Consider the following 25949-nt stretch of genomic DNA (forward strand, 5'->3'; position numbering starts at 1 on the left):
TAATTAATGAAGGTCCCCTACCTGCTGTTGAAAAATGTTCTGAAGACAACATGAGGGTATCCTGAAGATTGTTTGTTTGTTTGTTTTTTTTAAAAAGAGGGAGAAAGGAACCAAACTACAAGCTCATCGGTCCCTTGTTCCTAATAAAACAATGCCAAAAGTGAGAATAAAACAGATGAGACATAACACAAAACGTAAACAAAGGAAAAACCACAAGAACTAAGGACATGCAATGAACACTAAAAGGAACAAAAGAGGACAAGAAAACAACAGATATGCATGAAACAGTTAGAAGAGAGTAAAACAAGGAAGAAGATTACAGTGGCTGGCCAACCACAAAAATAAAAACAAAAAGCCAGCCACCCTGCAACACATTAAAACCTGCACCCTAAAAGCACTAAGGTGGAGGACACAGAGGGACAAAGGACAGGCGCTAAAACTCGGATTGAATGATAAAACCCACCCTCACTGATGAAACTTAAAACCAAATCAGCCGATGAGCCATTGTCTGCTAAAATCAACGATAATGAGTCTGGCAACCGAAGATGAAGTCACAGGGCAGCCAGAGGAGGACAGACTAGAAGAATATGGGCCACTGTCAACCGGGCACCACACCGACACTGAGTTGGGTCTTCACGGCGCAAGAGGTAGACGTGGGTCACCCGGGCATGGCCAATGTGGAGCCCTGCGTGAGCCCCTCATCGAGGACTTCCACATATTCCTGGTGCCCTTAATGGCTCGCAGTTTGTTGTGTGTACTGAGATTTTGCCATTCTGTCCCACAAAGCTAAGAAACCTTGCGGCATAATAACGAACGCAAGTCAGTTGTTGGGATGCCCATCTCCAGTAGGGGTTTCCGTGTAGCCTGTTTGGCCAGCCTTTCAGCAAGTTCATTTCCTAGGATTCCGACATGACCAGGGGTCCAGACAAACACCACTGAACAACTGAACCGTTCCAGGGCATAGATGGACTCTTGGATGGACATTACCAAAGGATGATGAGGGCAGCACTCGTTGAAAGTTTTCAGGCTGCTCAAGGAGTCAGTACATAAAAGAAAAAACTCCCCAGGGCATGAACGGAGATACTGAAGCGCACGAGAAATGGCCATCAGCTCTGTGGTGAATACACTGCAGCCATCGGGTAAGGAATGCATTTAATATGGCTACCATGAACATAGGCAAAGCCAATACGTCCATCAGCCATTGAGCGGTCCGTGTAAACCGCTTCAGAGCCCCGGAACACGTCAAGAATCGAGAGGAAGTGACAGCGGAGAGCCGCAGGGTTAATAGAGCCCTTAGGGCCACGTGAAAGCTCCAGATGAAGCTACGGCCGAGGCATACACCATGGAGGAGTACGCGAACGGACCGCAAGTAGAGGTGGTAAATGGAAGGACTCTAGTTTGGAGAGAAGGGACCGCACGCAAACCTTAATCATTAGCCCCGACCTGGGCTGCCAATGGGCGAGATGGACTGCCACAGGTGGTAAAAGGAGACAGTAATTCGGATGCTCAGGAGAACTATGAATGTGTGCTGTGTAACTGGCAAGCACTTGTGCATATCTGATCTGCAATGGAGAGATCCCAGCCTCCACCAGTATGCTGGTCACCGGACTTGTCCTAAAAGCTCCTGTCCCTAGTCGAACCCTGCAGTGGTGCACAGGGTTGGGTAAATACAATGCTGAGGGCACTGCTGAACCATAAACCACATTCCCATAGTCAATTCGGGATTGGACAAGGGCTCTGTAGAGACGCAGCAGCGTAGAGCAATCTGCACCCCAATTTGTGTTGCTCATGCAAAGGAGGGCATTGAGGTACTGCCAGCAATTCTACTTAAGCTGACAAAGATGAGGAAGCCAAGTCAATTGAGCGTCGAAAACCAGTCCTAAGAATTGATGTGTCTCCACCACAGTGAGTGGATCGTCATGAAGGTAACGTTCTGGGTCCGGATGAACTGTACAACGCCGACAGAAGTGCACAAACCATGACTGCAGCTGAAAACTGGAAGCCATAGGCTAGAGCCCATGACTGTGCCTTGTGGATGGCTCCCTGTGGGCGACGCTCAACAACACCAGTACTGGAGCAGCAGTACAGAATGCAGAAGTCATCTGCATACAGAGAAGGTGAGACTGAGGGCCTGACAGCTTCTGCTATACCATTATTGGCAACTAAAAATAGAGATATACTCAGAGCCCTGTGGGACTCCATTATCCTGTATATGGATGGAACTATGAGAGGCAACAACTTAGACATGCAAAGTACAGAGCCACAGGAAGTCTTGGATACAAATCAGGAGAGGACCTCGGAGACCCCACTCATACAATGTGGCAAGGATATGATGTCACCAGGTCGTGTCATATGCTTTACATAATTAAAAAAAGATGGCAACCAGGTGTTGCCGTCTGGAAAATGCTGTTTGGATGGCAGACTTGAGGGACAAAAGATTATCAGTTGTAGAGCGACCCTGGCAGAAGCTGCCCTGACATGGAGCCAGTAGGCCATGTGACTCCAGATCCCAACCCAACCGCTGACATACAACACATTCCAGCAGTTTACAAAGAACGTTGGTGAGGCTGATGGGCCGATAGCTATCCACATCAAGTGGGTTTTTACCGGGTTTGAGCACAGGAATGATGGTGTGCTTCTGCCATTGCGATGGAAGGATGCCATTGCACCTGATCCAGTTGAAGACGACGAGGAGATGTCGCTTGTAGTCAGATGGGACATGTTTAATCATTTGAATGTGGATCTGATCAGGCCAAGGAGATGTGTCGAGGCAATGTGCAAGGGGAATGAGGAGCTCCCACTCTGAAAATGGGAAATGGGGCATTATAGGATTCACTGTGGCATGTTGTAAATGAGTGGACGTTCCCTTCCAGCCGACGTTTGAGGGTTCAAAAAGCTGGGGGGGGGGGGGGGGGGGGGGGGGGGTGTAATTCTCGGATGCAGAGGCTCGGGCAAAGTGCCTGGCAATCGCGTTTGCGTCTGTAGATAACACGCCATTTATGGTAACACCTGTTGGGGTCTGGTACCCAAAAACACGTTTGATCTTTGCCCAGACTTGGGAAGGTGACATATGGCACCCAACGGTCGAGACGTATCTCCCCCAACACTCCTGCTTTTGTCATTTGATAAGTTGGCGAACGCGGGCACGGAGCCGTTTAAAGGCTATGAGGTGCTCCAGGGAAGGGTGCCACTTATGCCGCTGTAGAGCTCACCAACGCTCCTTAATTGGTTCAGTGACTTCCGGCGACCACCAAGGGACTGCCTCATGGCTCAGTCACCCCTAAAGATCAAGGGATCGCGTTTTCTGCTGCAGAAACAATTGTTGTAGTCACCTGCTCAACCATCACATGGATGTTACCGTGTGAGGGAGATTCAATGGTGACAGTAGAGGTGTAAGTATCCTAGTCCACCTCGTTTAAAGCCCATCTAGGCAGGTGTCCGTGGGTCTGACACTGGGGCAGTGACAGGAAGATGGGGAAGTGGTCACTACCACACAGGTCGTCATGTGCTCTCCAGTGGATAGATGAGAAAAGTCCTGGGTTGCAAATTGATAAATCGATGACCGAGTAACTACCATGAGCCACACTGAAATGTGTGGCAGCCCCAGTATTTACGAGGCAGAGGTCAAACTGAGACAGTTAAGTTTCGACATCTCTGCCTTGGGCAGTAAGCACAGTGCCACCTCACAAGGGGGTTATGGGTGTTATAATCTCCCAACAGTAGGAAAAGTTTAGGGAGTTGATCAATCAGTGCAGCTAATACATTCAGGGGTACTGCACCATCTAGAGGAAGAATTATATTGCCCACAGTTATTTCCTGTGTTGTTCTTATTCTGACACCCACTGCTTCAAGAGGGGTTTGAAGGGGTAAAGGTTCACTACAGACGCAAACTCCACCTGACACTTGATTATAGTTGCTACAGTTCCTGTAACATCCCTTAGAGCCGTGGATGGTAGGGGTCCACATTGCCGGGAACCAAGTTTCCTGGAGGGCAATGCAGATAGCAGGTGTAAAGCTTAACAGTTGCTGTAGCTCAGCCAGGCGGTGGAAAAAACTGCCACAATTCCACTGGAGGATTATGTCATCTTGAGACTGGGAAGGCACGGAACATTCAATGAGGTAGTTTATGCCTCAGAGTCACCTGCTGCCACCAACTTATTGCCTGAGCATTCTATATCCACTGTGTCTGAGGGTCTGGTGGGATCTAGGTCCTCAGCAGACGCCAAAATCTCCACCCCATCCTCACACGCAGAGCTTGTAGGTAGCAGTGGTGTGGTGCCACCGCAATTTTCTTGGTCTTAGAGGTTTTCTTTTTGGATTTCTCTTTAGGTTTCCCTGGCTGGGAGGACTTCACTGGCTCAGTCTCCGGGACTGAGGATGAGCGTGAAGCCCTGCGACCAGTTGCTTTTGGGCTCTTCAGCCACTGGCGGGTGTCATCTTTCCCACTAGCAGAAATCTGGAAAGGGAGTGAACCAAGGGACCCCTTCCTAGTGAGATAAGCCAAAAACGACTAAACGACTTACACTTCTCTGGCTCAGAAGTGGGGATGGATGACGGACGTTCCTGACGGTTGGCACGGAGAGGAGGGGGGGGGTTGTTCCCGAAGTAGGTGGTGCAGCAGCAACAGGGAGGGAAATGCCCCCCCCCACCACCACCATCAAGGGGGCAGGTGTAGTCTTCCAGCTCAAAGGTGACTGGGGTTGGCGGAGCTGATGATGCTAGAACTGTTGTAACGGCGCCGGCAGACGATGTCATACACACATGATGCAGGTGTTCAAATTTTCTCTTAGCCTCAGTGTAGGTCAGTCGGCCCAGGGTCTTGTACTCCATGAATTTCCTTTCTTTCTGGAGAATCTTGCAATCTGGTGAGCAAGGTGAATGGTGCTCTCCACAGTTGAAACAGATGGGCACAGAGTATTGGGATGTGATGGGCACCTGGAAGTACAGCGGGAAGTCATATGGTCGAACTTACAGCACTTAAAGCACCACATTGGGGGAGGGATATAGGGCTTTACAACACAGTGGTAGATCACCACCTTGACCTTCTTGGGCAATGTATCAGCCTACAGGCCAAGATGAAGGAACCGGTGGTAACCTGATTATCCCTTGAACCCCGGTATATACGCTGGACAAAATGTACAACTTGCCACTGTAAATTGGCGCGCAGTTCATAGTCAAGCTGCAAAAGAAGGTCCCTGTGAAATGATACCCTGGACCATATTTAAGCTCTTATAGGGTGTGATGGTTACAGAAACATCCCCCAGCTAGTCACAAACCAGTAACTCCCGTGACTGAGCAGAGGATGCTGTTTTGATCAAGACTGACCCAATTCTCATTTTGGACAAGCCCTCCACATCCCCAAACTTGTCCTCTAAATGCTCAACAAAAAACTAAGGCTTCGTCATGAAAGATTCACCATCAGCTCTCAAACATACAAGGTACTTGGGCGAATAAGATCTGCTGCCATCCTTAGCCTGACATTCCTCCCATCATATGGCCAGGGAGGGGAATGATATGGGGTCATACTCCTGTGCGTTGAATTAAGCTCGAGAATGCTTAGAGACTGCTGGTGTTTCACCACCACCACGCTTCATCGCGTGTAATCTGTCGTGATGCCACCCACTCTGACCAGGGGGCCTCCCCACGGACACCACCCAGCCACAGCAAATGCCATCTGGCAGGATGGCCATTGCCGGGAATCCCGATGCCCCAGGGGGATGGGCATCTACCCTTTGGCATATGTGAGGAGTTAACAGTGTACGCATCAGCAGAGCGATCCCTGTGTGGTCACGGGGCTACAACCAACAGGGTACATGGCGGCCCCACCACAACGGACTGGCTACTGTGCTAGATATCAAGTGCAAAGAAGTCCATGGTCACCGTTGATGCAGAAAGCGACACTGCACAGTGCATGGTGGAAAACACACCCAGGAAGGTGTTCTTGCCCAAGAGATGGAAAATGGGCGGGACTGCAATGCAACAACGAGAAAGTGGGCTAAAGATCTCAATGCATGATGGACACAATGTACCATGTAAGGTGCCCTCTTCAATTGGCTCACTCTTGAGGAAAATTTTGGGGAATGGAGGTCAAACCCTAGATGGGACCATCACATAAAGGCCAAAACGTGTGACACTCCTTTTAGTTGCCTCTTACGACAGGCAGGAATACCTCAAGCCTATTCAGTATCCTGAAGATACTGACAAAATATCCAGCTTTGATCAAGGCTAAGCTGCAGAAATACAGAAGTTATCTAAAGAATACAATGTGGAGTTAATAGAAAAATTATAAAATTTAATATGTATGATGCAAAAAAACTTTGACATCGAATGTTGAAGAAAAGAAATTTCATAAATAGGTGGCATTAAATATATCTGGAACAAATTTGCCAACTGTGTAGTTTGGAATGTGATATGGGTGTTGTAGAGGCAAATGAGAACCCGCACTTGCCAAAATAAACAAAAGGTGAGATCAAGTTTCAATTCTGACAATCATGCTTCTCTCATTCGGTATCTTAATTCCTTAAAGCGCCTTGAACTCTGTTAAGAAGGTCTTTGAATTATTCTCATGTCATTCTTAGGTGGATGATGTAGCTTCTAAAGCCTTGCACAATAGTTTCTTTCAAAAAGGTAGCTACACACTAAAGCTCACGTATTATCTTTATCCAGTTACAAATCTAAATATGCTAGTTCCTTTTCTTTTGTACTAATTTCAAGCAGGTAAGAACAAACTCTTGCACTACTAATTTAACGGTACAATTTTAAATTTTGGTAGGACAATGTTGCTCCAGCACTACAAAATCTTGAAACTGAAGTGTACGATAATGTCGCCATGTAGACAGTGATTTAAAAAACTACTTTCACAATGCTAATTACAACAAATGAGTTTGCAACCCAGTGTCTGTGCATAAAAACAAACTTTAAAATGCAGCAAATGAAGCAGGCAACAGGGAATACAGACTTCTAAAAAATAAGACTGGCAATATGTAAAATGGCTAAGCACAAATGTAAGGTTGTAGAAGCATGCATAACTAGGCGAAGACAGATGCCACCTATTAGGAAAATTAGAGAGAACTCTGGACGGAGAAGAAAACACAGCACCTGCATTAATATCAAGAGCTCACATGGCAAGCCAGTATAAGCAGAGAAGGGAAACTGAAAAGCTGAAGGAATATAAGGAATGTCTATTCACTGGAAATGAATAGACAGTCAATATTACAGAAAAAGAAAATTAAGTAGGTTACCATGAGATGGGAGATATGATACTGCAGGAAGAATTTTTCGCAGCACAGATACACCTTAGCCGTAAAACAGCTTCAGTAGTAGATGTAGATAGCTTCGTTTGCTGCATTTTTATGTTTTATCTTCTCATCAATTCGATTCAATCTCTCATGCATTACCTAAGGATTTCTACTGGGACTAGTGTTTTTACTTATGTGACCTTCTGTTATGTCTAGCATGTATGACACAGTGCAGAACACAAACATTAAACAAAAAGTTAAATCTGATTACCTTAAAAGAAATGTGAGGATGAAGATGATAGGCCGATCTATTTGTAAGGCAGTTTAGAAAAATGTAGCTAAGTTTTAGAATAGGAAACGTAAATGAGGAAATAGCTTTAACACGAAAAACTCCATGCACATATGTAATGGACATAATGACAGACATTGCTGGGGTATTCGACAACGTATGGTGGCTAGTACTTTTATGGCTTCTGAAGAAGCTGGATTCCTCTCAGCCTAAATACACCTGCCAAAGACTGTTGTCCATACAGAAAGGCATGACTCATCTCTAGGTCAATGTTTAAAAAGATGTCTCAATCCTGTCTGTAAGAATGACTATGTTGCCGTGTGTTCATGTTTGATTTTAGAGTCTCTCCTCTGGAAGCTGCCTAATACTGAATCAATGATAGGCCTGCATGTATTGATGATCCTAGACTAGCTTGTATAGTGCCGACAATTTTTTGGCTTATTGAAGAAACCAGTACCTCTTCCACAGCAGCTGAAAGAGACACAAGCACAGCCAGTGGGCACTAAGGCATCAGCATACCACTTGCAGCAACAGGGCTGTTTATGCATTTTGAGGCAGGCTAGGCCAAGCAGAGAAATCTTGCCATTGCAGTGGTAAGATGGGGCTCTTGCAGTATGGGCTAAGTGATTTCTATATCTCTGGGCCACGGATTTGTTGTCCTGGCTGTGGCAGGAAGAAGTGCGTCAGCGTAACTAGTGAGCTCCTAATCCTTATAAATAACTATCAATTTTAGCAGATGTATTCAAAGTCTGGCAGCACGTAATGTGACAAAGAGGGCTATTCCAGGCACCGGAGTGATATGGAACAGCCTTAGCAAACACCTTGAGTTCTGGCCCCCACTGCTGCATCATCTTCTAGCACCAAGTCCTCCTTCCTGGACTTGGTGCCTCTCCACTGGTGGGCTGCCTCCAAGCTCATTCCAGCAGTGGCCAAACTCCTGCACTGGAAGGCAACACATTGAGACTATAGTGATACAGCTGCTCACTCTGCTTTGCAGGTATGTGCCATCACTCACAAGAGTGTGACCCATCACCAGAGCCTCATCTTCTGCAAGTTTTCTGGTTGCCTCCCACACTACTGGCACCTCTCACGAGCAACAGTGAAGTGTCCAGCTGAACTGCACTGCTGCGCAAGTCCCTGGCATCAGCATTCCTGGGCACAGACATCATGGCCTACTGCCCGACAACTAGTCATGCACTTGTGCTGCCCTCACTAAGTGCCGAGAGGGGGTGTGGCCAACACGCTGTGACGCTATGAGCGTATTCACACAAGTTTTAACAAAACATCTGACTCCTGATGTTTATATGAACTAACAGTAGTCTGCAACCTTGCCACAACCCACCACAGCAACTCAACCCCACACCAGAGGGGTTGTTCACCCTGGGTCCATTTCAGTTAATGTCAGAAGATTTGACCTCTATGCAGCATGACATCACAGTTGCAGCTGCAGCTTGTGGTGTTACCACACAGTAGTATGAGTGAACAAACTGTTTGATTCAACTTCTGTGTGCCGGCAAGATGGGGTCAAGAAGAGAGACTCCTCAGAATTTGAAGGCCACGTCAGTAAAGCCATTAGATGGCTAACGTGTCGCCCTTCTGGGGTAACGCCAGAGAGCACTATTCACAATCACAGTAAGGTACTCCAAATTTAATTTGCTTCAGCATACTGCAACACGTGCCGAGTCCGTGGCAAGAGGTGTCAACAGTATGGTCATATGGCTGAGCATGGAAGTGAGATGGCTCATGGTGGGGTGTAGAGTCTAAGCTGTAGTTTGTGTGTGTGTGTGTGTGTGTGTGTGTGTGTGTGTGTGTGTGTGTGTGTGTGTGTGTGTGTGTGTGTCGGGGGGGGGCGTGCGGCGGGGGGGGGGGGGGGGGGGGCTTGTGCTGATTGATACTCTGTTATACCTTTTGTTTATTGGGGATAAAGGTTCCATAATGACAGTCCTGGGCACAGGGTTTGGTCCGGAAGGATGCATTACTGTTTTTATTTCATGAAATAGCACAGTTGAGAGCAGAGAAGATGACGTTACCAGGACAAGTTGTGATTAAAGATGAACAGTTAGCCTTAACCGAACAGCGAGGTCCTCAGGTAGATCCAGCTGCTGCCAACTTAATTAGTTCCTTTTCTGCTAACTCAGCTGAGGGTGGAATGTCTTTCTTGGATGAACTGGTATCCGTGGAAAACATGGGAGGTTTATCACATATTCAGCTATTGAAGGTAACAAAATTACACTTGGGTGGGGAGGTGAAAACATTTGTTCAGTGTATGGAGGGGGTAGGAATTCACCGCTGTTTAATAAGGTGAAGGAAGCATCCAACAGCGCTGTAAAAATTAAAATAGCTCAAAGTTTTTCCATGAGCAATTAAGTAGTGTGACAAAGCAGCACAGTGAAACAGTAAAAGGTTTCACAGATAGGATTCATATGATTAATGTACAAATGTAGGAGATGGGGGACAGTGACGAGGCAATTAAGATTATACTCCAAGAAGCTGATTATAGGGCAGTAGACACCATCTGAGGGGCGAGTTACTTTTTACATCTAGAAGGGTTCAGTAAGTATCCCAAAAAGTTATAAACTGCAGTCAGATTGGGTAGGGAGTTTGAAAAAATTGATATAACAACAAGGGTATATGGTAAGCAAGGGGTATTTTCCACTAATATGGAATATTATAACTGGACGATTGAGGCATATCCAGAGGCAGTGCAGGAAGGCTTTGTGCCCCATGAGGTGGATACCGTCAACGGGATGGTAAGGCCAGGCAAGGGGGAAGTGGACAAGCATTAAATGCAAGAGGGACCCATAGTTGGCTGAGCAACATCCCTGTTAAGCTATAATAATACAGAGACATATTTAGAGGCAGTATGTGGTATAGTGGTAATTGGAAGGAGCAGGAAGCAAGTTTTTGTTAGGCACAGGTGCACATGTGTCTGCAGTAAATAGGAAACTCACAGGCCGGAAGTGATTGAACACACCACAGTATAGGTTGTGAGGTGTGGGACACAATGACTTGGTGATGTTATAGTCAGCGGTATTAAATTTTCAGGTTGGGGTGTTCAGTGTGAACAGTGCATGGAAGTAGTGCCTCGTGTAAGTAAAGATTACTGTATGGTCCCGCTGTTAGACTTTATGTTAGAACATCACACCAAAATTGATCTTCAGTGACATACTGTCATGAAGTTCATCTAACTTCTGGGACAAGCTGATTAAACTGCATACAAAAACACTCATTTCAGTCACATGATACTGCGCCAGAGGCCAATGGTAAGTTGCTTAGGATGAGCATAAAATCTGAGTTTTCTGTTGATATTTTGTGCATAACAACTACTCTTACGAACAATGCACAGTGGAACCTCACTTAACAATCACCTCCCATAACATGCAATTTGCATAATGATCAAAACGAACTGTAAAAAATAGCTCTCATAACAAGTGATGTTCCACATAACGAGCAATGTTGCTCATAATGAGCGACGACAATTTAGTGGGACGTCACCAGCCATTCATGTATGATGGGGGAAAACAACAACAATATGAACACGAACAATGTCTTTAGTACCTACTGCAGTCTAGGTTTAGCACTATTTCTGTTACCATCTGGTGCAGCTTGTGATCACACACTTTTTTAAAAACTTGTATTCACACAGTCTTTTTGTGTGCAAATTTTAATAACCTTCATAGAAGTGTCCCTGAAGATAAATCCGCAAGAAGATGACCATAAGAGGAAGAAAGTGATCTTAGAAATGAAACGTAAAATTACTGAAAAATGCGAGCATTTCTGATTTAGCACACACAATCAGTCTATATCAACTATTTGCACTATTCTCAAGAACAAGGACAAGATTAATTAGATAGATGCTTCGAAGGGAGTGACAAGAGTATCTCAACAATGGTTTTGTATTCTGGATGATGTCGAAAGGTTGCTCCCTGTAAGGATAAATGAAAAGCAATTGCAAGGTGGCACTGAATGAGAACATCATTTGTGAGAAGGTACAAGTGATTTTCGCCAACCTCAACAAGACAATGCCACAATCATCAGTGGCAGAAGAAGTGTTTAAGGGATGCTGTGAGTGGTTTGAGACGTTTAAGAGAAGAACCGGCATCCACAGCGCTGCAAGGCATGGTGAAGCAGCCAGTTGTGACACAAAGGCAGCAGAGAACTTCATCAGCAACTTCAAGATGCTCGTAGATTCCAAGGGTTATCTCTGCTGTAATATGCTTTTAATTGTGACGAGATGGGTCTATTCTGGAAAAACATGCCAAAGCTTACCTTTATAACAGCAAAGGAGAATGCACTGCCAGGTCACAAGCCAATGAAAGACCGTCTCGCACTGCTATTCTGTGCCAATGCAAGCGGTTATTTGAAAATCAAACCACTGCCCGCTTACCATTCAAAAACTCCATAAACCTTCAAAACATGCAAAGTCCAGAAGAGCAAGTTAAATATGACGTGGAGGTCCAACAAGGTTTGGGTGGCATGTGATCTTTTTTTGTGATTGGTTCTTCGGTGAAATCTTATGGACAACACTTCTGCCCATTTTCCAGGCCTACATCACCACCTCCTTGAAGAATTACAATTCATCAAGATCCAATTACTGCCTTCCAACACCACTCCTTTACTCCAGCCTATGAACCAGTAGAATATTTCTAACTCTAAGAAGCTCTACACTAAAGCACTCTTCGGGCATTGCTTTGAGTTGACGGAAGCTACCAGTCTCACTCTCAGAGAGTTTTGGAAATATCACTTTGTTGCCTGCATCAAGATGACAAAAAGGCGTGGGAGGGGTTACCAAGAGGAGAGGAGGAGGAGGAGGAGGAGGAGGAGGAGGCAGCGGCGGCAATAGCAAAGCAGCAATCTTCTGGCTCAATAACAGAAATGCTTTAAGCACAGGAATTGGTTGCATCATACACTGAAAATAATCATCCCAATGAAGCAGTGGCTATGTGCACAATAAATTTGTTTGATGACAATGCTGTGTCACATTTTCACCAAATGTTGAAGCACCACAGAAACAAATGATTATAAATTGCTTAGTAGTAAATTAGAATTAGTTACTTATTGTGAATAATACCGTACATTATACTGTTTGTATATTTTTCTCTGAATAAATGACATGAATAAAACTTCTGGTGCTCTTTCTGCATGGAACACATCATATTTTACATTAATTTATTTGGAATAAATTGTTTAGCTTAATGAGTGTTTCGCACTACCAGTAAGATTCTGAATGAATTATGCTTGCTGTGCGAGGTTCCACTGTACTGGACCCATCACATTGTTTTTTTGAAAAGAAACACTGTACGCATACATGACAGATGGCAGGAAAATGGTACCCAATGAATTCAGACAATTTTAGCACCAGTGAACTGAAGCTAACAGTCACTGTTAAAAGAAAATTTAGACGTCCTAGAGGAGGGTTACTGGGACATGTCAAATGTGAAAAATGGTCAGAAAAAGGCCACCAATAAAACTACATTATGGAAGAAGATATAGGATCTGGAAGGAATGGAAAAGGTAGAGATAGAGAAGCTGCTATTGGAATCTGAGGATTTATATTTTCCTCAAGGTACATTGCCTGTTTTTTTTTGTTTTGGTTTTAGAGCGCAAAACTGCTATGGTCATTAGCGCCCGGTCTGTGACTTAGGAAGCAGTAAAAAACCGAAAATGGAAACCAGCAGCAATGGGAACGAAAGTCATAAAATTGGAGAAACTAAAAGCAGAAGGAAGGTTTAAAAATCCACTACAGAAGGGGGTTGGTTGTCCCAAAAGAAACTTCAAATGACTGACATCATTTCACTGGCACGAATGAACTCGTGAACGCGATCGGCCGATCGCGTGTCATCTGCTAAAATTGACGATATATCAGGCGACAGCTGTAGATGGGCGCGTAACAGATGAAAATAGGGGCACTCAATTAAAAGGTGTCTTACCGTCCACAGCTGAGAGCAGTGGGGACAGAGTGGGGGAGGATCGCCGCTTAAAAGATGTCGATGGCTAAAAAGACAGTGCCCTATCCGGAGTCTAGTTAAAATTACCTCCTCCCGACGACGCATTCGGGAGGAAGAGGTCCAAGCACAAGGAAGAGTTTTCACGTCCCAAAATTTATTTTGGGGAAGTGTCGACCAATGCGCGTGCCATAAATGAACAACACGACGACATAAAACGCTCCGTAGATCGGCGACGGGAATCGATGGAATAGCTGGCCGAAGAAGAGAGACTGCAGCCTTGGCTGCAATATCAGCCGCCTCATTTCCGCAGACACCGTGTCCTGGGAGCCAGAGGAACGCCACCGAGACGCCCCCCAGGTGGAGCAAGCGCAGACAGTCCTGAATCCGGTGGACCAGAGGGTGCACAGGGTAAAGAGCTTGGAGACTGAGGAGAGAGCTGAGAGAATCTGAGCAGATAACTTACTGTATCCGCCGATGGCGGCGGATGTAGTGGACAGCCTGGAGAACAGCGTAAAGCTCCGCAGTATAAACCGAACACAGGTCGGGAAGCCGAAAGTGATTTGGGGTGTCGCCAACAATATAGGCACTCCCTACACCTAACGATGTTTTCGAGCCGTCGGTGTAAATGAATGTGACGTCCGTCATTTGTGCACATAGAGCAGCAAATGCCCGACGATAAACAAGTGAAGGGGTACCATCCTTGGGAAATCGACAAAGGTCTCGGAGCAGGCAGATCCGGGGACGGAGCCAAGGCGGTGCTGTACCCCAAGTTGTCAAGAAGGTTTTAGGAAAGCGGAAGGAAAGAGAATAGAGCAGTTGACGAAAGTGGACTCCTGGTGGTAGTAGGGAGAAGGGGCGGCCTGCATACCCTACATCAAAGGAAGCGTCGAAAAAAATGTCATGGGCTGGATTAGCAGGCATGGAAGACAGATGGCTTGCATAACAACTCAGAAGGTCTGCTCGCCGATTGGACAGCGGAGGTTCAGCAGTCTCAGCATAAAGGCTTTCCACAGGGCTGGTGTAAAAAGCTCCAGACACTAAACGTAATCCACGGTGGTGGATAGAGTTGAGACGCCGAAGAATAGACGGCCGAGCATAGGAGTAGACTATGCTTCCATAGTCCAATTTCGAGCGCACTAAGGCGCGATAGAGGCGGAGAAGGACCACTCGGTCCGCTCCCCAGGAGGTACCATTCAGGACACGGAGGGTGTTGAGGGATCGCAGACAGCGAGCCGAAAGATAGGAAACGTGGGAGGACCAGCACAGTTTTCGGTCAAACATAAGACCCAAGAATTTAGCGACATCTGAAAACGGAAGGTTGACAGGACCTAGATGTAAGGAGGGCGGAAGAAACTCCTTACGTCGCCAAAAATTAACACAAACGGTCTTACCGGGAGAAAAACGGAAGCCGGTGTCGATGCTCCAAGAGTGGAGGCGATCGAGACATCCTTGAAGACGTCGTTCAAGAAGGCTGGTCCGTTGAGAGCTGTAGTAGATCGCAAAATCACCCACAAAGAGGGAGCCCGAGACATCAGGAAGGAGACAATCCATAATTAGATTGATGGCAATGGCAAACAGTACAACACTCAGCACGGACCCCTGGGGTTCCCCGTTTTCTTGGGAGAAAGTATGGGAGAGAGTAGTGTTCACCCGCACCCTAAATGTGTGCTCTGCCATAAATTCGCGAAGAAAAAGGGGCAGCCGACCTCGAAAGCCCTAAGAGAACAGTATGTGGAGGATACCTGTCCTCCAACAGGTATCGTATGCTCTCTCCAGATCAAAAAATATTGCTACTGTTTGGCGTTTCCGGAGAAAATTATTCATCATATAAGTGGAGAGAGCAACAAGATGGTAAACTGCAGAACGATGCTTTCGGAATCCGCATTGGGCAGGTGTTAAAAGACTGCGGGATTCCAGCCACCAAGCTAAACGGTAATTCACCATACGCTCCAAAACCTTACAGACACTACTCGTGAGAGAAATGGGACGATAGCTAGAAGGGAGATGTTTGTCCTTTCCAGGTTTCGGAACAGGAACGACGATAGCTTCCCGCCATCGTCTGGGAAAAGTACTGTCAGTCCAAATTCGATTATAAAGGCGAAGGAGGAAACGCAGACTGGGTTGATAATTGCAGCAACGTTTGGATGTGGATACCATCCGGTCCTGGGGCGGAGGAGCGAGAAGAAGAGAGTGCATGTTGGAGTTCCCGCATGGAGAAAACAGTATTGTAGCTTTCGCGATTGTGAGAGGAGAAAGCAAGAGGTCGCACTTCCGCTGCACGTTTCTTCGGGAGAAACGCTGGCGGGTAATTTGAAGAGCTCGAAATCTCAGCAAAGTGCTGACCCAATGAGTTAGAAATTGCGACGGGGTCCACTAATGTATCATGCGCGACAGTGAGCCCAGAGACCAGGGAGAAACTAGGCGCGCCTGAGAACCGTCGAAGCTGACTCCAAACTTCCGAGGAGGGAGTGAAGGTGTTAAATGAGCTAATAAAGAATTTCCAGCTAGCCTTCTTGCTATCGCGGATGACACGACGGCATCGCGCTCGGAACTGCTTATAGCGGATACAGTTGGCCAAAGTAGGATGGTGGCGGAAAATGCGAAGAGCACGTCGCCGCTCACGTATTGCGTCACGGCATGCCTCGTTCCACCAAGGAATTGGGGGGCGCCGGGGCAATTCGGAGGTGCGTGGTATTGAACGTTCCGCAGCTTTAAGAATAACGTCGGTAATGTGTGTGACCTCATCATCGACGCTGGGAAAGTGACGGTCATCGAATGACGCTAGAGACGAAAAAAGTGTCCAGTCGGCCTGGGCAAACTTCCAGCGTCTCGGGCGCATATATGGCAGTTGAGGCTGCAGTCTGAGGACACATGGAAAGTGGTCACTCGAGTGTGTATCATCAAGGGCGAACCATTCGAAGCGCCGAGCTAGCGGAACAGTACCGACCGCAAGGTCCAAATGAGATAAATTTGTCGTGGAGGCAGACAAAAATGTAGGGACCCCAGTGTTGAGGCAAATTAGATCCACTTGGTGGAAGACGTCTAGCAATAGTGAGCCATGTGGACAAGGATGTGGAGATCCCCAAAGCGGGTGGTGGGCATTGAAGTCCCCAACCAGCAAATAGGGGGGTGGAAGCTGACCAAGAAGATGAAGGAGATCAGCTCGTGCCATTGGTGTGGACGATGGAATGTATACAGTACAAAGAGAGAACGTGTATCCAGAAAGGGAAAGACGGATGGCGACAGCTTGGAAGGAAGTGTTTAAGTGAATTGGGTGATAATGGAGGGTATCATGGAGAAGAATCATGCGGCCTCCATGGGCTGGAGTGCCTTCAACAGAGGGGAGATCATATCGGACGGACTGAAAATGAGGGAGAACAAAGCGGTCATGGGGACGCAGCTTTGTTTCCTGAAGACAGTAGATGACCGGCGAGTAGGATCGTAAGATGATCGACAATTCATCCCGATTGGCTCGAATGCCGCGGATATTCCAGTGGATAATGGACATAGGGTGAACAGAAAATGGAGGAATGTGACCAAGGTTGCTGTCAACTCAACGACTGCTAAGAGCATGGAATGGCATTCAGCCGAAGGCAAAAGATCCTGATCCATAGGTTGTTCAGGAGCAGCTCCTGCCACCAGCGATCGGCCGGTTGATCGGCCGCCAGCAGTGCGCCTCAGCGACACAGAAGACGGCCGAGGGCGATTTCCACCAGGTGGTGCTGTAGATGGGACACGCCTTGGCGGAGAAGGAGATGAACTGGGTTTCTTTGTAGCCTTCTTGGAATTATGATGTTTAGATGAAGGAGGAACCGATGGTTGTGAAGTTGGGGTACGTAAAAAATCTTCACGAGTATGCTCTTTTTTCAAAGTCTTTGTGTCTGACTTTTGGGCTCGAGATTTAACAGAACCCGATGAAGGGTGAGCCATAGAGTGGGCAGGCGAAAGTGGTGAGGTTGAACGGTCGATCTTTGCGCTGGCCGATCTGACGACTGTGGCACTAAAGGTGAGGTCGGAAGTCTGCGTGGCCGCCTCCTTTGTTGGCCGAGGAGAAGCAACGACAGTGCTGTATTTTCCTGTCTGAGGCACGGTGGGCTGTCGACTGGCGAATAATTTTCGAGCAGCAAAGGTCGACACCTTTTCCTTCACTCTGATTTCCTGGATGAGCTTTTCGTCCTTAAAAACGGGGCAATCTCGAGAGGAAGCAGCGTGGTCACCCATACAGTTGATGCAGCGAGGGGATGGAGGTGGACAAGCACCCTCATGGGCATCCTTGCCACACACAACACATTTGGCTGGATTGGAACAGGACTGGCTGGTGTGATTGAACCGCTGACACCGACAGCAACACGTAGGGTTTGGGACATAAGGGCGAACGGAAATTATCTCATAGCCTGCTTTGATTTTGGATGGGAGTTGAACTTTGTCAAATGTCAAGAAGACAGTGCGGGTTGGAATGATGTTTGTGTCAAACCTTTTCATAACTCTATGAACAGCCGTTACGCCTTGGTCAGACAGGTAGTACTGAATTTCTTCGTCAGACAATCCATCGAGGGAGCGTGTATAAACGACTCCACGCGAGGAATTTAAAGTGCGGTGCGCTTCAACCCGGACAGGGAAGGTGTGGAGCAGTGAAGTACGCAGCAATTTTTGTGCCTGGAGGGCACTGACTGTTTCTAACAACAAGGTGCCATTCCGCAATCTGGAACTAGACTTTACAGGACCTGCAATTGCGTCGACACCTTTCTGAATAATGAAAGGATTGACCGTGGAGAAGTCGTGACCTTCGTCAGACCGCGAAACAACAAGGAACTGTGGCAACGATGGAAGAACCGTCTGTGGCTGAGACTCAGTATACTTACGCTTGTGAGCAGACATAGTGGAAGGTGAGGAAACCATTGCGGAAGAATCCCCCATGATTACCGGCGTCTCCAATGGCGCGCTCCTCCCTTGTGGGGGCCCTCTCTGAGGGCACTCCCGCCTTAGGTGATTGTTCACACCTCAGGTCACACCTCCCGACAAACGGACGGAGGGACCAATCGGCACTTTCTGAAGGTATCAGCTCGGGTAATCACCCCTCCCTGGGCCTGGCAGTTACCAGTGGGTACGTACGTGTCCTACCTGTCTACCCGGAGCGGGGAATTACGCGTTACCCCGTCACCGGCTACGCACAAAAATGCGTGGGTCGGCCTTCAGACATGCACAGGGAGGAAGAAAGAGAAAGGAAAGGAAAGAAGAGAGGTCTCAAACGCCGCAGCGGAGAAAAGGGTAAAGATAAGAGGTAAGGAAAAGAGAAGGACAAAAGAAGGAAGAAGACATACAAGCAAAGAAGGCGAAGAATGCGTTACATGTTCGAGCGTCTGTCTCCGGACGTAGGCACAAACCATACTCCCAGATGGGGAGAAAGGGAAGGAAAGAGCCAGAGGTAGGAGGGGCGAAGATGGGGGATGGGGAAGGATGCGGAAAGGGAAGGTATGCAGCCCGGAAAGGAAGGAAGGCCACATTAGCTCAGTGTCCCGTGCTCGCTACGCACATATCCACAAAAGAGTTGCGGACCCCCTGGGGGGGTACATTGCCTGTGACATCAGTCACCCAACAGCAAATGTCAACAGAAAGTGACACATTTTTACATCTGAAACCATACTGTATACCTCAGCATTTACAGTCAACTATCAAGGATTTCATTAAGCAACAGCTAGCCAATGGTACCACAGAGGAGATTACTCGCTGATGGGTGAGGGCTGCAATTGTGGTCGTGCCCGAAAAGTCTGCAGACTGTCCCAAGAAAGATAGTTTCTGCTGTGACTATAGACATCTTAATAGTGAAATGGTAAGAGACATGACCGATGCCCGATATCACAGAGACCATAGATAACTTAGGACATGGATCAAATGAGTGGATACTCTCAGTTACAGGTGGTTCCAGAGAACTGCCCAAACACAGCATTTTCAGTTCTCTGAAATGTTTATCAATACCAGAGGATGCCATCCAGATTAAAGAAAGTGCCAGCAACATTTCACCAGTTGCTGGATGGGCTACTGAGAGGACTAAAACCTGAATGCTAAGAAGAAGAAGAAGAAGAAGAAGAAGAAGACATACCTGAGATTGGTATAAGCAATACAAGATTTTTGGATTCCTGACACAAGTAAGGAGGTACAACCTTTTTTGGCTCTCCTATTACTACAGAAAATTTATGAAAGTGTTCACTGCTTTTGCACAGCCACTTACCCAGCTATTGAAAAATGGCATGACATTCAAGTGGGCAAAGAGTGCCAAGCTTCATTCGAGAGGGTTGGAAAAATCTTTGACATTGAGCCTGGTGTTGCTTTTCCAAGACTATTAAAAGGAGTTTGTGCTGTCATATGACACTTCCAATCAGGCATTGCGATGTGTTTTAAGTCACATGGCAAATGGTGAAGAACATCCCATGGCTTACACTCCACGACGACTGAAGAAGGTGGAAAATAACTCTCTCATTACAGAGAAAGATATGTTGAGTTTAAGATACAGAATTACACATTTCTGGTGCTGTTTTTATGAGAAGAAAATCAAGATGGTAACCAATCATGCAGCTCAAAAATGGTTACCATGGTTAAAGGACACTTAACAGGCTAACAAGGTGGGTGTTGAGGATGAGTGAATTTCATTGTGAAGCTGTGCATAAGCCAGGAAAGAAGCATGGAAAAAGAACTGGTTTGAGCAGGAGGGTAACAGTAATACACACACTGCACCAGTGGCAAACAGTGCAAGTTGATGATGCAGACTGCAAGCTGAACATGATGCAGCCACATTTCTTTACGTGTGATGGCCTGTTATGCAGGTGACATAGGTTGGATGCATGTGCAGAAGTACCAGCTAAGCTTGAAGAACAAGTGTTAAGGGAAATGTATGACCACATGCTATTTGGGCATGGAGGTCAGACAACAACAAACCAGTGGGTGGTGGAATTGTATTGATGGAATTGGAAGCAGAAAGATGTGAACCAAAAGGTAAAGAACCATTTACAGTGTGCACAGCAAGGAGGCATTAACCATATGCAAGCACCATTAAAAGGCTAACAGAAGCAACTAACCCATTTGAAATGATAGAAACGGATATCCAGGTCCACTTAACCCTTTAACGGCTCTGGACATGTTAACACATGTGCCTTTGTACCTGTACCTGTGTGCTCTGAATGTGCTTACACGCGCCACCAGTCCTTCTACCTGTTACTCTGAATGTGACTACGCATAGGACTGTTGGCGGATGTAAACATATTCAGAGCACACAGGGACAGGTACAAAGGCATGTGCGTTAACACGTCCAGAGCAGTTAAAGGTTTAACCAAACTCCAGTGGGAAACCATTTCATTTAACAATGACTGGCCACTTCTCGCAGCACATGGAAATTATTGCCATCCCAATGTGCTACTTGTTTCTCTCTCCAGCAGTTTCGAATTCGGACCATAGCCTCTGACTTTCCTCTGCCGGTTTAACCGTCCGTTCATCAGCAGTGTTTTGTGTGCTGCTATTGGGTCAACATCTGGTGAAGTGAAGAAGCATGAAGCACTGCCACAAGGGCTTTCAGTGGCTTGCTATGGGTGACTGCAATAACAGTGTTGTCTACAGACACTGCAGCAGCTATCCTGTGTTTGGCATTTGTGATAGACCTGGTAATCTGTTTGGTACCTCAAGAGGTGATCGAAATTTGGTAGTTTCGAGTTTGGTAAAAAGTTTTATTGTATGTACTACTTGTTTAATTGCCGCTGCTTGATAGATTAGTCCCCAGGCCACAATGAAGCTCCAGCCAGTGTAATCCATTGGCAATTGGCGCTGTCACTGCGAGTGTCTGCAGGTGCATTTGTAGCTCGGCATACTGTAGCTGTTGAAGTGGTTAATGGTGTTTGTAATTTACTGAGTTACAACTCAGTCACTGTTTACATCCATTTACAAGAAGATAAGCACCGAGGGCACACTGCCGCAAAGTATAACTTTGCTTCGTGTTGCTGCAATCTGTTACAGTAAGACCTGATTGTATTAACAATGTTAGTTTGGTGTTTAATTGGTTTTGCTTGTGACCAATTTTTCATTAACACTTAGTTCACGTAGCTCAGATATGGAGCCAAGTGTTAAGGTGACATGAACACCTACACAATACAGTGGCTCCGTGCTTTTGATGACCTCTACCTGGTCATTTTCTGTAATTGATTATTTGACTAAATCTGGCAGAGTGGAATCTCAGATTGGTAATGAGCAAGTGGACTTTCTAAAGTGAAAGTATTGCTGCAAATCTGAATTATGTTGTTGAATGATGAGATGGATTTGTGTTTTGAGATGAGCTGAGTCTGCACATGATTGAGTGGCATCCACCCTGTCTGATAAACTTCACAGGATCAGGTATCATACAACTGATCGGTCTTCTGTGGCAGTTTTCTGTGTGGGCCTCATCAAAGGTAGTTATCCTAATCATTGGTTAATTTAGTAGTGGTACACCAATGCAGTTAGGTATTTAATGTAAGTTTTTGGTTTGACTGCAATTAATATTCTGGGTACAGTTACACTGACGTGTGTTTAACCCTCACCACAAAGCCATTCTGATTGTTCGATAGTACATGGTACGCAACAGCAGATGGGAGCCGTACACAGGCAAACCTGTTACAGTGTGAGGTAGGTAGTTAAGGCAGTGAGGCCATCCTGTTACCCTACGTAAACTTTTGGCTCTGTGTGTGACTATTGCGCTGGCACTGTGGAGTGTGAATTGTGCAGTTCTATGGGGCCCACACTTAATGGTGTTACTTGATGAAAATTACCTTGACCATCTCGATATTTGTTACATTTTTAATGAACCTAGCAGTCGTATTTGACTACTGTTTTAGTACAATAGCTCATCTTATTGCCTTATTTAATTTAGGATTTGTTACCAGTTTCCCAAGGCTGCATTTGGCATTTTTGAAGTTATTTTATTATTACCACCTAAGTTATTCTTTTACAATTTGTTTGATAAGTTTATTACTGCAGCTGTAATGTGGCTGACTGCTTCTATAAAACTTGCTGCTCAGTATTATGATGGCCCAGTGCATTTGTAATTTTGGAGGCTGTTCTTTAATTGTACTAGCAACTGTAGTGGTTTTTAGGTTTAAGGATTGCACATTCTGAATAGGTATATGTACTAACTGTTTCGCCTGAGAGAAGGATTGTGTTAAATATACTGAGCTTTTGACAGATGTGCATTTGTGGACAAATTAAATAGCCACTTTTAGTTTTCTTTAATTGTCGCAGTGAATGTCAGGGTTTGTACTAACCTGTGCCAAGACTGTAGTAGAGATTTATGATGACAGTTCAGGCTTTCCACAGCAGTACATTTGAGATTCTGCTGTATGCAATCCTTTTCAACCAGCACGCTGAAGACACCTTCCCATACCTGGAGCAACAAGGGGACATCAAGTGCCAGTCATCTTTGGGAGCCTCAACTATTCTGTCTGAGTTTCAGTTTGATAAATTAGAATCAAATTAAACTTGTCAGAAAACGTACCCTGCCCTCCAATCTCATCATACGATCATATCCTGGTTTACCACATATGCAAAGCAACTACGGTGGTGGAAGTCAAGGTCAGTAACTGGTTGCAACTGATTGGTGTACCTTAGACAGTAATCACAAGTCAAGGGACACATTTCATGTCAGATTTGATGGAACATCTGTGTCTTTCGCTACACATTTGGTAATTAAGATGTTGCATGATCCATGAGGGAAATACAATATGGATTAAGGTTGAGGAAATAAGAAGTAATATTGTGTGCATTTCGTGTTATGTTATAGTGTGATTATGAAGATAGGCAGCACTAATGTGTGGAGAGTGTGATTATTGGGAAGCAGCATAATGTTACAAAAGAGATGTAAGGAATAAGTTTGTGTGTGCCACAGTTATTGTAGTTTAATGTCTCGTGTTGACTGTCAATGTATGTGTAAGAAGTGGGTCCGAATGGGGAAGGGAGAGCAATTCTGGCTCTCTGTTCCCTGGTTGCTTCACCTTTTCACCGAGGGTAGAGTGGGGGCACTGTGAGATCAGTGAATGTAATGTGGAGTGCCTTTTACCAGGCAAGAGGATTTGGTTCCCACCAGTCATAAATGGGTGCTGAGACTGGTTTTTAATGCATGGGAGATGATAAACAAGTTGAGGAGGTTGGAGGATGTGTTTTCAGGGTTGTGACATGAAGCAGAAAGAAAAGGTATTCAGAGCAGTGGGGAGGAGTACGATAAACTGCAAAAGTCCTAAAAATGATTATAGAAGCAGATATAGCAAGTGATAAATGTGGTGCCACACATGTTGCAATGACACAAGATGGGTTGGGTAGCTGCTGGGGGAAGGATAGTGAAAACCACGTTCAGAACTGCAGATGACAGTGACAACAGGGAGCTAAATGGTATCATAAAAAGAATAAAGGGAATGGCAAAAGGGAACAAGGTGGTGTGGAGGAGCATACCATACAGTTGAGAAGTTTGGAAATGGAGGTGTTTAATAATATGGATGCTTTAAGGAAACTGAGGACTGAAGTAGTACAGAAAGTGTAGTGGACTGACAAGACAGCCAGTCCACAGTGACGGGTAACCGAAAGGCACGCGTACACACACGCCGACTGGCGTGAATTCTGGAACAGGATACGTAATTAATGCACTAAAGAAAAGTACGTAGCGTCTGTTTACTTAACTTTAATTCATCCTTGTGGTACATCGCTCTTGACTATACAAATGAGACTCTCTCCAGATATGGTTAATGGCGCCTTGCTAGGTCGTAGTCATGGACTTAGGATGAAGGCTATTCTAACTGTCTCTCGGCAAATGAGAGAAAGGCTTCGTCAGTGTAGTCGCTAGCAAAGTCGTCGTACAACTGGGGCGAGTGCTAGTCCGCCTCTCTAGACCTGCCGTGTGGTGGTGCTCGGTCTGCAAATACTGACTGTGGCGACACGCGGGTCCGACATGTACTAATGGACCGCGGCCGATTTAAAGCTACCACCTAGCAAGTGTGGTGTCTGGCGGTGACACCACAGAAAGTGAAGTCATCGCTTGACACTGTGAATCAGTATCTACTAATTACTCACAACTGAATGGATGTGATGAACAGAAAGTTCAACAGCTGCAAGGCTGCTACAATTGTTAACTGACAGTTAGTACTGAGTTATTAGCAACAGAGAAGTATCTGACTTGTTTACTGGAGGTACAAGAGGAGCTAACACCAGAGTTGCGACTCATGGCAGGGCTGAACAAGCAAAATTTACTGTCAGACTTTCACACAGTAACAGTGGATGTTAGGATGAAGCAAGCATGACTATATGAGGTGGTTCAGTTTCCCACTGGCAATGGTCACACTAAGTTTAGGTGTTTCACCATTACACACTAAGGTGGGGAACCTTATAATGATTTGTGGAGGTAAGAACATGGGAAATGTTGCCCGATATCAGAGGCTGCGGATAGGTACATAGTAATGACGACGGAGGAACTCTCGCACTGTCAGATGGAAAGGATTACAATTTGCCAAAAACATTCAGTTGTTACCAAGCAAAACAGATAGCCAGGGTTGTGTGCCTGCCATTATGGAGTCTCAATTATACTTCTAACAACCAGACCTACATTAGATCTACTCAGTGTACAACATCGTCATGGTGACAGCAAATTGCTATTAGCAAAGATAGAGAAACTGAAATGCATGGCAGTGGGTTATTAATTAACAGGACAGTTTGTGAGACAGCCACCATTACAGGTTTGAATAGCTTGGAGATAATGCAACCACTGTTGTACTGGCCAGAAAAACTGGTAGGAGAACCCCCAGGACAAAATTTGATCTAGGCCATCTCAATGACACTCAGCTGGGCTTAAAATCCTCAGAAGCAGCTCACAGCAACCCAAGAATGGTTTATTTTGGTGAAACAGATGCTACAGCATGTGCGGCAGTATTGAGCAAAGCAATCTCAGACTGTTGTTGGAGTGTGAATTTGGATGCGCAGAAAGAGAATTCTGCCTACAACATCTGCAGCTCAAGTCACATGATTTTGGGACAGTGCATTTAAGCCCATATAATGCTTAGCATATTAAGTATTATTACTTCACTGCTACAGACAGACCATCTTCAGAAGTACTGTGAAATATTACACACACAATTCGCAGACATCTTTAAACAATTTGATACTAGCTTAATGATGTGAAGTACAATGGTATTATGCTTTTTCACCACAGTATTACAGTTCAGATTCCATTATTTATTTATTTATTTATTTATTTATTTTTGCATTTTCTATTGCAGTTTTTCATATTGTCAGATCTCTGTTCTAATTAATTACATTACAAAGAGACTGTATAGGAAACTGTTTCACACACAAATACTTAGGTACAAACAAGGATTTGAGAGCCTGTATTAGAGGAATTTAATCAGACTGTTGTGCATAAATTTTATCTGCATGTGAACGTAGTACCAGTATGTATACACTGACTGGCAGTTTACT

General features: G+C 45.6%; 1 protein-coding gene across 1 annotated transcript in view; it reads right to left on the reverse strand.

Annotated features, from left to right (window-relative positions):
- Nucleotides 1-25949, reverse strand: part of LOC126095746 (eukaryotic translation initiation factor 3 subunit M) — a 65122-nt gene that overhangs the window by 27271 nt on the left and 11902 nt on the right. The window lies entirely within an intron of this gene.

Source organism: Schistocerca cancellata, chromosome 8 (assembly GCF_023864275.1).
Source record: "Schistocerca cancellata isolate TAMUIC-IGC-003103 chromosome 8, iqSchCanc2.1, whole genome shotgun sequence".
Taxonomy (NCBI): Eukaryota; Metazoa; Arthropoda; class Insecta; order Orthoptera; family Acrididae; genus Schistocerca; species Schistocerca cancellata.